Raw genomic sequence first — 11694 nt, forward strand, 5'->3', positions numbered from 1 at the left:
TACTTTTGCTCCGAATACAGTTGAAAATCGCGGCTCTTAATAAATGTACCAATAAGCTAATTTCTCAATCCTATATTTCCAAAAATAATCCTAGCTATAATAAAAAAGATTCTAATTTCCAAATAAAAATAAACCCTCTTAGCAAACCTTCGAATCCTAGTAATTCGAACCAAATTCTACAAGATATTACTAATATTCCTATAATCTCAAAATTACCTACCAACGTTAAATCCTCCATCAAACCCTCTGCTTCATTATCTAACTCTTCGAGTGATACCATTGTTTGAGACTCGACTAGTACTGATGAATCCCCACTCGTACTTCTCTTATCTCGATCGTCCCCTTCCTCAACCTCGATGCTTCCCACAGAACCCCCAGATAAAGGTCATCCCGCCAACACAAATAGTAAAGGTATCTACGTGGCCGGAGATGGCTCCTCCATACTTGGGAATAATGGTTTCGGAGATCCCAATTATGGACATCAACATCGAATTAGTGAAGGACAATCCTTCAAAGCTACTAATGGAGCTATCGATACCATGGAGTATTGACAAAGTTCTTCAACTAGTAAGTCGAGCCTATCTACACGATCTTAATGAATACAAGAATCCCGAATTTATCCCCTAACCTATCCCATATCAAATATATGGTATGGAGTATACTGCGTACTAGTAGCAAAAACAAGATTACAGCTATTAAAGAAGTTATAAAAACGTATAAACCTACTGTTCTCACTCTAGTAGAAACACATATGGGAGGAGATCACGCAGTCAAACTAGGCAATATTCTAGGATATGACGGTCATTTTAGAGTTAATGTTATCGGCTTTAGCGGAGGTATGTGGTTAAATTGGAAAAAAGACATAGTCACCGTAGATTACTGAGCACCCACAATATATCACGGTTGAGGTTGCTAGAAAAAGGGAATTTCCATGGTTTTTCTCTGCTGTTAGCGCAAGTCCAGACCCGTCGAATATGAGAGAACTTTGGGCTGAGTTGGAAAATTTTACACGTACTAATAACCGCCTTTGGATTCTCGTGGGAGATTTTAATGAAACTAGGTCCCTTAGGGAGAGACATGGAGGAGATCATAATATGGCAAGACGATGTGATCGTTTCAACAATTGGATTGAAAATTGCGAATTAATTGAGCTTGCATTTGTCGTGAAAGATCATAGATCCTAATTAGACTCTCTAATTAAAACAAATTATCTCATAATATGTCAATTTAGTGATCTATGTAACATGCATGCAAATATAAAAGCATAATAATAAAGGTTAAGGAAAAACAATTTCCTTACATTGATTTTGATGGTAAAAATGGGCACAAACTAGATCACCTATCTAGTTTGTTCTTGTGCTAATAATATATGGAAGATCCTCCTTTACAAAATCTTCAAAGAGAAGACCTTCTTCAAGTAGCACCCAAGAACAACACCCAAGAATCTAACAAGTATTAACTAGATATTTGTTACATTTAACCCTTGATAATATTTGTAATATTACTAACAAGTTTAGTGAATATTTATTTCGATTACTAACAAGCTTAGTAAGTGTTCTTATTATTTTTAGAGAGAAAGACCAACAACCATTTCACATGCAAAATACACAAAATGAAGTAGTATATAAAAATGAGTAATTGTTGGTCTAAATAGGAGGGAGTGGCTTGGTGGAGTAGGTGGAGTGAGGGAGTGAACTTGTTTTATTTTTTGTCCAATCTTTCATCACATGCAAAATGAAAATAAGATAACTTATGGAAGTATATAAAGCAAAGTGAAATGATTATGTTTATAATCATCCACTACACTCCATTTACACGGTCCAATGTCCCATTTACGGGTCCATTTTGGTTCTTATATTTGTCGCACAAATACGTGTAAATTTTACTTTAAACATCAATTTATGTTTAAATGCTTCCCAATAAATTTTGTCCAAATCACTCCGTAAATATACGTGTACCGCTACACATATTATTTACGTACTAATATTAATCACATTAATCAATTAGTACAATTTTAGTGAATTAACAATTAATTAACTAAAACACGTCTCATAAAATTTATTATTCAATTATCGCATAATTAAATAATAACAACCGCGCCTCGAGTTCGCAACTCGAAATCTCTCTAAAAATAATTGACTAACCAATTAGTTAATAAATCAAGGGACTAAATAAATTGTATCTCATACAATTAATTAGTTTTCAATTGGGGTTCGTTCCTTTAGGTGTGACCAAAAGGGGTCAGTTGATCACCGCCGTCTCACGACAATAACGTCAAACTCTAGTTAGCCAACCGTTATCGATTTACGTTAATCAACTGACGAGGATCAAATAAAATAAATATCCTGATGATATTCCTTTAATGAGATTTAATATGTAAACGCACTATTGTGGAGGACACTAACTCCAACAATCTCCCACTTGTCCGACACAAGGTGTGCGCTACCAATTCTCTTGTCCGTTTTAATCTCCCACTCATTGCAAGGTGTCTTTCAAGTCGCACTTGCACATGAACATATCACGAGTGGTTTTCTCAATCGGGAGTGTGACTACTTGACCGGAAAAATCTACACAGATTACTTCCGAGCGTGGCCACGCATTTATAGTCACAACTCCTCGAGTGGCCTTGAGATATAGTTACCCAATGTGGGTGGACAATTCCTGTATGCCCTGTCTATCTTTGCCCAATACAGATCATCATGACTCAGAAGATGTCCTTTGGCCTCCTTTCACGGTACGACCTAGGAAAAAAACCAAAGTCACTCAGAAACTTCATTGACTTGGATAATAGTCTCCAGTCAAAAGAATCGACTCATAGGAACATCTTAGAGATCCCTGCCACGACCAGGCGTCTATAATATAACTCAAGGACTCTCTAAATGGTCACTGTCCGGCAAAGTGTCATACACTCTGCCTATGTAATCGACTAGTCATCACGTATGACCTCATGGTGTTGAAAAACCATCAATCGACTTACAATCTAGTCACTCCGAGACATCACCTCATTAGGTGACTAGGGACAAAATACAATGTTCATCTTATTCACTTGAATAGTGTTCAACATTGTCTCCACAACTTATTCAGATAAACAAGGTATTAAAATTTAGTCACACTAAATAAAAGAATTCATAAATGAATGCTTAAAAATTGAATGCGATTATCATATATATAAAAAGTGATACACTATCCAATTATTACATATCCATAATCTAATGAAAATTTGGTACTCGTCTCAATCCCATTGCGACGACATGACCATCATGCTTAGCCTTTGATAAAGGCTTAGTTAAAGGATCAGCTACATTATCGTCTGTCCCAACCTTACAAATGTCAATTTCCTTCCATTCCACATAATCTCTAATTACATGGTATTTTCTTTCAATGTGTCTAGACTTGTTACTAGACTTCGGCTCTTTGGCTTGAAAAATAGCCCCATTGTTATAACAATATAGAGTGATCGGATCTTTGGCGGAATGGACTACTCGTAGTCCCTCCATGAATTGCCGAATCCAAACAGCTTCCTTTGCAGCCTCAGACGCTGCAAGGTACTCAACCTCTGTTGTAGAATCCGCGGTAACGCTTTGCTTGAAGCTCTTCCAACAAACTCCTTCTCCATTTAGCATAAATACATATCCGGATTGGGATTTCATATCATCCTGATCAGTTTGGAAACTTGCGTCTGTGTAACCTCTTACACGCAACTCAGTTTCTCCTCCAAACACTAAGAACGAATCCTTAGTCCTTCTCAAGTACTTAAGGATGTTCTTTACGGTTGTTGGACCATATAAAATATATATGTTTGTGTTTTGATGATGTCAAGGTGCTTTATAATTTATATACTCGTTGCGCGTAATCGTTTGTTTAAGTCTTTTAGATTAGACTTATTTATTACAAGCAACAAAGAGAATTGTGATGGAAGCATATGATAGTCAAGCCTCAATTAAAGATCAAACTATCTGAAGATTCATTCAAGTATTATGTGAAGACGAAGTCCGTCTAAAGAATAATCAAGCTTGGATGATGAAGTAGCCTATACTCGAAGATCTCCTATGAAGATTAGAATAGTATAGGTGATTGTCTCGTAATGGTATCGACGAATGAATTTCTTGAATTGGTAAAGTTATAGCTTTGCAGCTATAACATTACTAGTAAAAGAGCTCAATTTTATAGCTCTCCTACTATAACATTGAGATGCTGAGTTTACTATACACGACATATATTGTTTTAAAATTATTTTTGAAAATTGTTTAAAGTTTATTTTAAATGTTTTAGTACGAGTATTTATTAAATAAAGCCCGAGTTAGTGCGGAGTTCGGTTTTATGTTAAACGTTGGTTAGTAGTTGTTTTGGGTCAACTTATGAGTTGGACCATGCTACTAATTAGGGTTTTAACATAACCTCTCTTAAAACCTAAATTCTAACCCATATATTAAGCTAAGGTTTGCACGAGTCACGAGGCATATGAGCCGTGCCATCTCGTGTAACCTAAGGTATATTTTGTAAAGATTTTATTCTGTAAGGAATATCTTTACATATCTTATATATCTTACTTAATATATTTGTTTATGATAAAAGATATTCTTGTTATAGAAAATCTTATCATATCTTAGGATTTATGGAAAAGATAATAATTGAATAAGTTATATTGTATCTTTTGGAATATTTTTTTATTATCTTTTAGGCTTTAAGGAAAGAAATAATAGAAGATATGATTTGTTTACATATCTCCTATTTCGGCCATTAGGGTTTCACGAAACCGAGTGTGCCTTGCTCTTTCCTTCCTATAAATACTTTGCCTTTGCAACATTTAAATTAGAGACCTTAAGCATAAAATTTATTTATTTTTCAAAGAGCAAAACTGTGTATTTCAAGCATAAAACCGTTTTGCAATTTTAAAAGGTCGTGTACTTTAAACTCGTAAATTCATTTGTTAAGTTATCGTTATAAGATAATAGTGCTCAATAGATCTCTTACTTGTTCATTAACGTGAACCTTTGCAAGAATCATTAGTGCTTTCTTATTAGCCTAAGTTAGTTACTCGAGTATTTAACGGTTACTCATTGAGTTACAACTAGAGTTAGTTGTACGAGTTGAGTTAGTAAATTTGTAATTCGTAGAAAGGTACTAAATTTATTAATCGAGAATAGTGGACGTAGGTTTCGACTTGTGAAACTGAACCACTTCAAAAATCGTGTGTCTCATCTCTTTCATTCATTTGTTTATTTTGTTTTACTCGTTCATTAGTTTATTAAAGTTTAATCAATAAACTTTAAATAATCAATTATATTCATACAATCGAAAAAGCTTTCAAAAGTTTTAAATTCTCAATTCACCCTCCCCCCCCCCCTCTTGAGTATTTCGGATCGATAGACTCTTCAATGGCTATCCAGTGACTCTCACCAGGCCTTGCTTGATAATGACTTGTCATGCTCAAGGCATACGCAACGTCGGGACGAGTGCAAATCATAGCATACATGATAGACCCAACAGCGGAAGCATAAGGAACGGTCTTCATGTGTTCAATCTCCTTAGGGGTAGAGGGAGACTGTGACTTGCTCAAAGTAATCCCTTGTCCCATAGGTAGAAATCCTCTCTTGGAGTCTTTCATATTGAACCGGTCAAGAACTTTGTCAATATAAGCTTCTTGACTCAATGCTAGTATCCTTTTGGACCTATCCCTATAGATCCGGACACCCAAGATTCGTTGTGCCTCTCCCAAGTCCTTCATCTGGAAGTGTTTCCCTAGCCACTCCTTAACGGAAGTGAGCGATGGAATATCATTCCTGATGAGCAATATGTCATCCACATATAGGACAAGGAATGCAACCTTACTCCCACTAAACTTCATGTATAAACACGGTTCTTCCACACTTCGAGTGAAACCGTATTGTTTAATAACATGTTTAACGCGATGATTCCAACTCCGAGATGCTTGCTTAAGACCATAGATGGACTTCTTGAGCTTACACACCTTCTTAGGGTTAGATGTATCCACAAAACCTTCAGGTTGTATCATGTACACTTCCTCTTCTAGAATCCCATTCAAGAAGGCGGTTTTGACATCCATTTGCCAAATCTCATAATCATGAAACGCAGAAACCGCTAAGATTATCCTAATGGACCGACGCATGGCGACTGGAGTGAAGGTTTCGTCATAGTGTAAACCATGAACTTGGGTGAAACCTTTTGCCACCAATCTAGCTTTGTAAACATCTATATGTTTATCCACGCCTGGCTTAATTTTATATATCTATTTACACTTAAGGGGTCGCACTCCCTCAGGTAAATCCACCAAGTCCCATACTTAGTTCTCGTACATGGAATCCATTTCGGACTGCATGGCTTCTAGCCAATGCGAGAAGTCGGGACTAGACATGGCCGATTTGTAGGTAGTGAGTTCATCACTTTCCAAAAGTAACAAAACACCATCCTCTTCGATGTTACCAAGGTAGCGGTCAGGTGGATTAGAAATCCTACTTGACTTTCTAGGAACAATTACCATTTCAGAGGAAGAGGGAATGCTATCCTCCACGTTCTCCTCTACCTCATTCTCAGTTTGTGGCTCTCCAACTTCTTCAAGTTCAAATTTTCTCCCACTCTGTCTTCTAGAAATAAACTCTTTTTCTAGGAATACAGCATCACGAGCCACAAACACTTTGTTCTCGTTTTTATTGTAGAAGTAATAGCCACGTGTTTCCCTTAGATATCCTACAAATAAACATTTGTCTGATCTGGGTGCAAGCTTATTATCAGACTTGATGTTGACGTATGCTTTGCAACCCCAAATGCACATGAATGACAAATGAGGGACTTTCCCTGTCCATATCTCATATCGAGTCTTATCGGCCGCTTTAGTCGGGCTTCGATTTAGTAAAAATATTGCAGACAAGAGGGCAAAACCCCAAAATGAACTAGGAAGCTCGGTTAGACTCATCATAGACCGAACCATATCTAGTAAAGTTCGGTTTCTCCTTTCAGCTACACCATTTAGTTGTGGTGTGACAGGAGGAGTCCATTGTGATACTATACCACAATCTTTTAGGTGTGAATCAAATTCAGAATTTAGGTATTCACCACCACGATCGGATCGTAGGGTTTTAATCCTTTTATCCAATTGGTTCTCTACTTCATTTTGAAACTCTTTGAACTTGTCAAAAGCTTCACTCTTGTTCTTCATTAAGTAGACATACCCATATCTACTTAAGTCATCAGTAAAAGTAATGAAGTAGTAAAAACCTTCTCTAGCGGTGATGGTTAATGGTCCACACACATCCGTATGTATGAGAGCCAAAACCTCACTAGCTCGTGTCCCTTTTCCCGCAAAAGGTGCACGAGTCATCTTGCCTAAAAGGCAAGACTCGCATATACCATAAGATTCGAAATCAAATGGTTTGATCACTTTTGATGAAGCAAGTCTCTTAATGCGTCTTTCGTTTATGTGACCTAAACGACAAAGCCAAAGGTAGGATTCATTTGGATCACCCGTTTTGAGCTTTTTAGTTTCCATATGATAAACGTCATTAACATCATTTAAAACATAAATGCCTCCAATTGAAATGGCCTTGCCATAAACCACATCATTCAATGAAAAAGTCAAACTATTGTCCTTGATCATAAAAGAAAAGCCTTCCGCATCTAACGCAGAAATGGAGATGATGTTCTTCGTTAAAGTTGGTACAAAATAACACTTATTTAAAAACAACTCTAAACCACTAGCTAAAGTGAGCACATAGGTCCCCACGGAAACGGCCGCTACTCTAGCTCCATTACCCATGCGGAGATCCACATCACCTTTTGCTAGTGCTTGCACGTCCCTTAAACCTTGCTGTAATACTCCGTATTTTGATAATAATTTATGAAAGTAATTTATATAATTTAATAATTGATTAAATGACATTTCTAATAATAAATACAAGTAAGACGTGAATTAAATAATAAATTAATAATACAAGTCGTGAATTGGGCTTAGCTAATAATAAGGCCTTGGGCCGTGTGCTATGATTGTATGGACAGATTTTATTGGCTTATTACGAGTAATAGTTGGAAATTATTTCGGGATTTAATAATAATATTAATAAGGTGAATAATAATAGGTAAAAATAATAATAATTATAATATTATCCTAATAATATTGGTGTTATAATAAAATTAGTAAAAGAAATATGTAGTAATCCTACTTATGGAAGGGCTAATATAATATGTAATAATAATATAATTTATAATGGTAATTGTATATAATAGGGCTAATATAATATGTAATAATAATATAATTTATAATGGTAATTGTATAGAAATATTAATAAGGCAATAGTAATAGTTTCCTAATTGGTATCTTATGCACCCTAAACATAGACTATAAATACAAAGTAATTTTAAAAAGTAATTCATAAAAATAGAAGGAGGAGATTTTGGAGACGGAAGAAGCAGTTAAAAGATAAAAGGTAAAACCGTCTTAAACTTAATTAATTTTATAAAGCTTGTAAACCATGACTTTTGTAACCACCGTGCATCACCATAGGGGCATCCATGACATCGTGACTGTGACCCTAGGCTAGCAATGAACCACCGTGATTCCGTCTGACCCTTCTCAGACCGACTTTGACCTGACATTGGTGGTTAATGGGGCGTTTTACGGTGGTGGGTTAGGTGTTATGCGGGTTTGTGTCGGGGTGATTAAACCCGAATTCAACCCACTATCAGGACGAGTCTTGACCTGGGCATGGTGGGGTTGTGGTATGGTGGTTGAGTCGACCTTGGGGGAGGTGTTAGGGGGGTGGCAGGTGGTGGTTGGTTACGGTGGTGGCGGCAGAACAGGGAAAACAGAGGAGTTGACGTGTCCGTCTTAAGACGAATTTCGTGGCCATGTTTGCGACTGTACCGGGGAAAGGGGACCACCCCTGGGGTCACCGTGGGACATTGGTGTCAACAGTGGTGGCCATAGGTGGTAAAGGTAGCTGTGGTGGTGTTGGCGAGGTGCTTTGTATGCGGTGTTTGTTGATGTCGGGTTTTCGGTAAATTGGTAAAGGTTGTAGTGATCGTTGCTAGGGATCGTATTTTGGTCCAATTGTGGTGGTTTTGTGGGGGTTGGTCAGTCGTGGTGGGGTTGGTGGTCGCGGTGAGGCTGAGGTGGTGGTGTTGCCGTGGGTTGTTGGGTGTATGTGAGGGTGTTTTTGATGGGTGTACAGGGTTGAAAGGAGGATGTTGTGCGTGTGTTACATGGGTGTGTATGGGTTGGGATGTTCACGTGTTTATCGCGGGTTTGGGTTTTGTTTATGGGTTGGGTTATTTATTTATTCATTTTTAAGACGGGTTTTCACATAATAATAATTTAAGCGGGAAATAATTAATATAATGAAATTACAATTAAGTAAATTAATATAATGAATTGAATAAGGAATAAGTAATTATATTATAATATCTTGCTAGGTGACGATTGCTGAAGAAACTATTATTACTTGGTTCGCGTGCTTATTATTCGGATTTGTTGAAGGAAGGTTTTGGATTATTATTTCGCTTGCTTGACTCGGATTTGCTATTGAGGTAGGATAACTACTCAACTTGTCTTGCTATTTATTTGATAAGAGGAACTGTGGAACTGTGTGGTTAATTGTCGTCGGATGAATTATCGAATGTGGATTATATGTCATTGGTTTATAATTTGGTTATTGGTTTATTCATATCGTAATTATTGGATACCTCAGACTCGTTCTGGGATGATTACTATTATTATTGAACATGGCAATTGTGTTGGATACCTCAGTGTTATACTGGGATGGTGGATACCTCAACTTCGGTTGGGATGGTGGATACTTCAACTTCGGTTGGAATGATGGATACCCCAGGCCAGGGATTGACGGGATGAATGGGTGTTTCGGGTGATGAGCTCAGTTGTATTGGCGTTATATATCATATCATTTTACTTTGACTTGTTGTTGGTTATTGCTACTCAACCATTGGTTGATGTGTTTGCTTCTGTGTCAAAATAAAATTAATGCCTGCTTTAATTGATGGCATCCTGTGGTGAACCATTTAATATTTCCGATTAAATGGGGAGCAGATTTAAATAGCAGGTTTTGAGTTAGCTGGATATGGGGAGCTTGGGCGTGTGAGCTTTCGGACCTACAGGAGTCTAGATCACAAATGTAGTTATATCACTTATTTAATTTCCGCTGCGAGTTGTATTTATTTTTACATTAAGTTCTAGTTGATTAAAAATTGTAAGACATATGTAATCATTAAAGTTTTTATTAAAGTACTTTGGTGAGTTGGTCTTTGTTATTCACTACCTCGGGAAACCGAGATGGTAACAGTCCTATTTATTTGGGAATGTCTAGCTAAAGGCTCCTTAATAAATGGAGGTGTTACACCTGCACATGATTACAAAGGTGAGAGCCACATCCGGTATCAAGTACCCAAGTGGAAGTGCAAGCATAATTAACGTTTATCACATAGAGAGAGAAAATCATACCAATAGGCGTCACACGCCCTTCCTTGAGGTCCTCCAAGTATTTGGGACAACTCCTCCTATAATGCCCCTTCCCATTACAATGGAAACATTCGGCCTCGGAGAGTTTGACACTTTTTGCCTTGGGATTGCCATTCTCAACGGCTTTCCCCTTTCCCTTGTCTTGTTTCTTTGATGATTTCTTGAATTGGGACTTTTTCTTCCCCTTTCCCTTCTTAACTCCAAGGGACACGTTCTTTAACTTCATGGTTAGAACATCCCCTTTTTCACTCCCACTAGCTTCCATATCCCTCTCCGCTTGGGTGAGGAGTGCATGAATTTCATGATAACTCTTATCCATGCCATTCATGTTGTAGTTTACCCTAAAGTGGGCAAACTTGGTGGGAAGTGAGTGGAGGATACGATCCACCACAAAAGTCTTAGGAATCTTACACCCTAGACGCTCTAGGATGTCGACATTGTGACACCCCCATACTCCAAGTGCCTTGCCAGGACCACTTAAGGTATGAGAACGTCACCATCTCGGTTACCCGAGGCAATGATAATCAAATGACAATGAAGAAACATATTTAAATAGCAATATAGTTTAAAGTGATTACATGTCCAAAAGCCAAAACTGATAAAAGTGAAATACAATGTTCTCAAATCCAAATGTACTAAACAACTTGTCCAAAACAGCGGAAGACTCTAAGACTACTTCGTGTGACTCATCCCAGCTGACCCAAGCGTATCTCCTCATACCAGCTCAACAACTGCTCACCACCCCCGAATGGATCACCACAGTTTTTAAAACAATTAACGGGGTCAGTACTAATTACACGAAAACAGTGCCACAATGAAATACACAAACAGCTCAACACAACTCCAGTCTCCATCTCCAATCTCCACATAACTGACTACACACTAAAGTGTGTAGCCTTGCCAGAGTACCCATCACAACAGGTACTCCTCGCCGCCAGTGGGGGACCGCAGCCGTTGCCACCTAAGGCCCGCTCATCTCCATCGAGCGATAAACCCATGTTCATTAATGTGCAAAACCCTCCCGTGGCGGGTTCCACAGAAGGCGAATCAAGGTCGTGAAGCCACTCCCGCAAGTGACTCCACTCAGCCAGGGACGCACCCCGAAGATCACAGACAGTTATACAGTAATCACAATACTTCTATCAATAACCACCAAATTAGAATCCAATACGATAATTACTCAACAACAACAATACTAACAACATCAA

The sequence above is a fragment of the Silene latifolia genome, chromosome X (assembly GCF_048544455.1).
Source record: "Silene latifolia isolate original U9 population chromosome X, ASM4854445v1, whole genome shotgun sequence".
NCBI lineage: Eukaryota > Viridiplantae > Streptophyta > Magnoliopsida > Caryophyllales > Caryophyllaceae > Silene > Silene latifolia.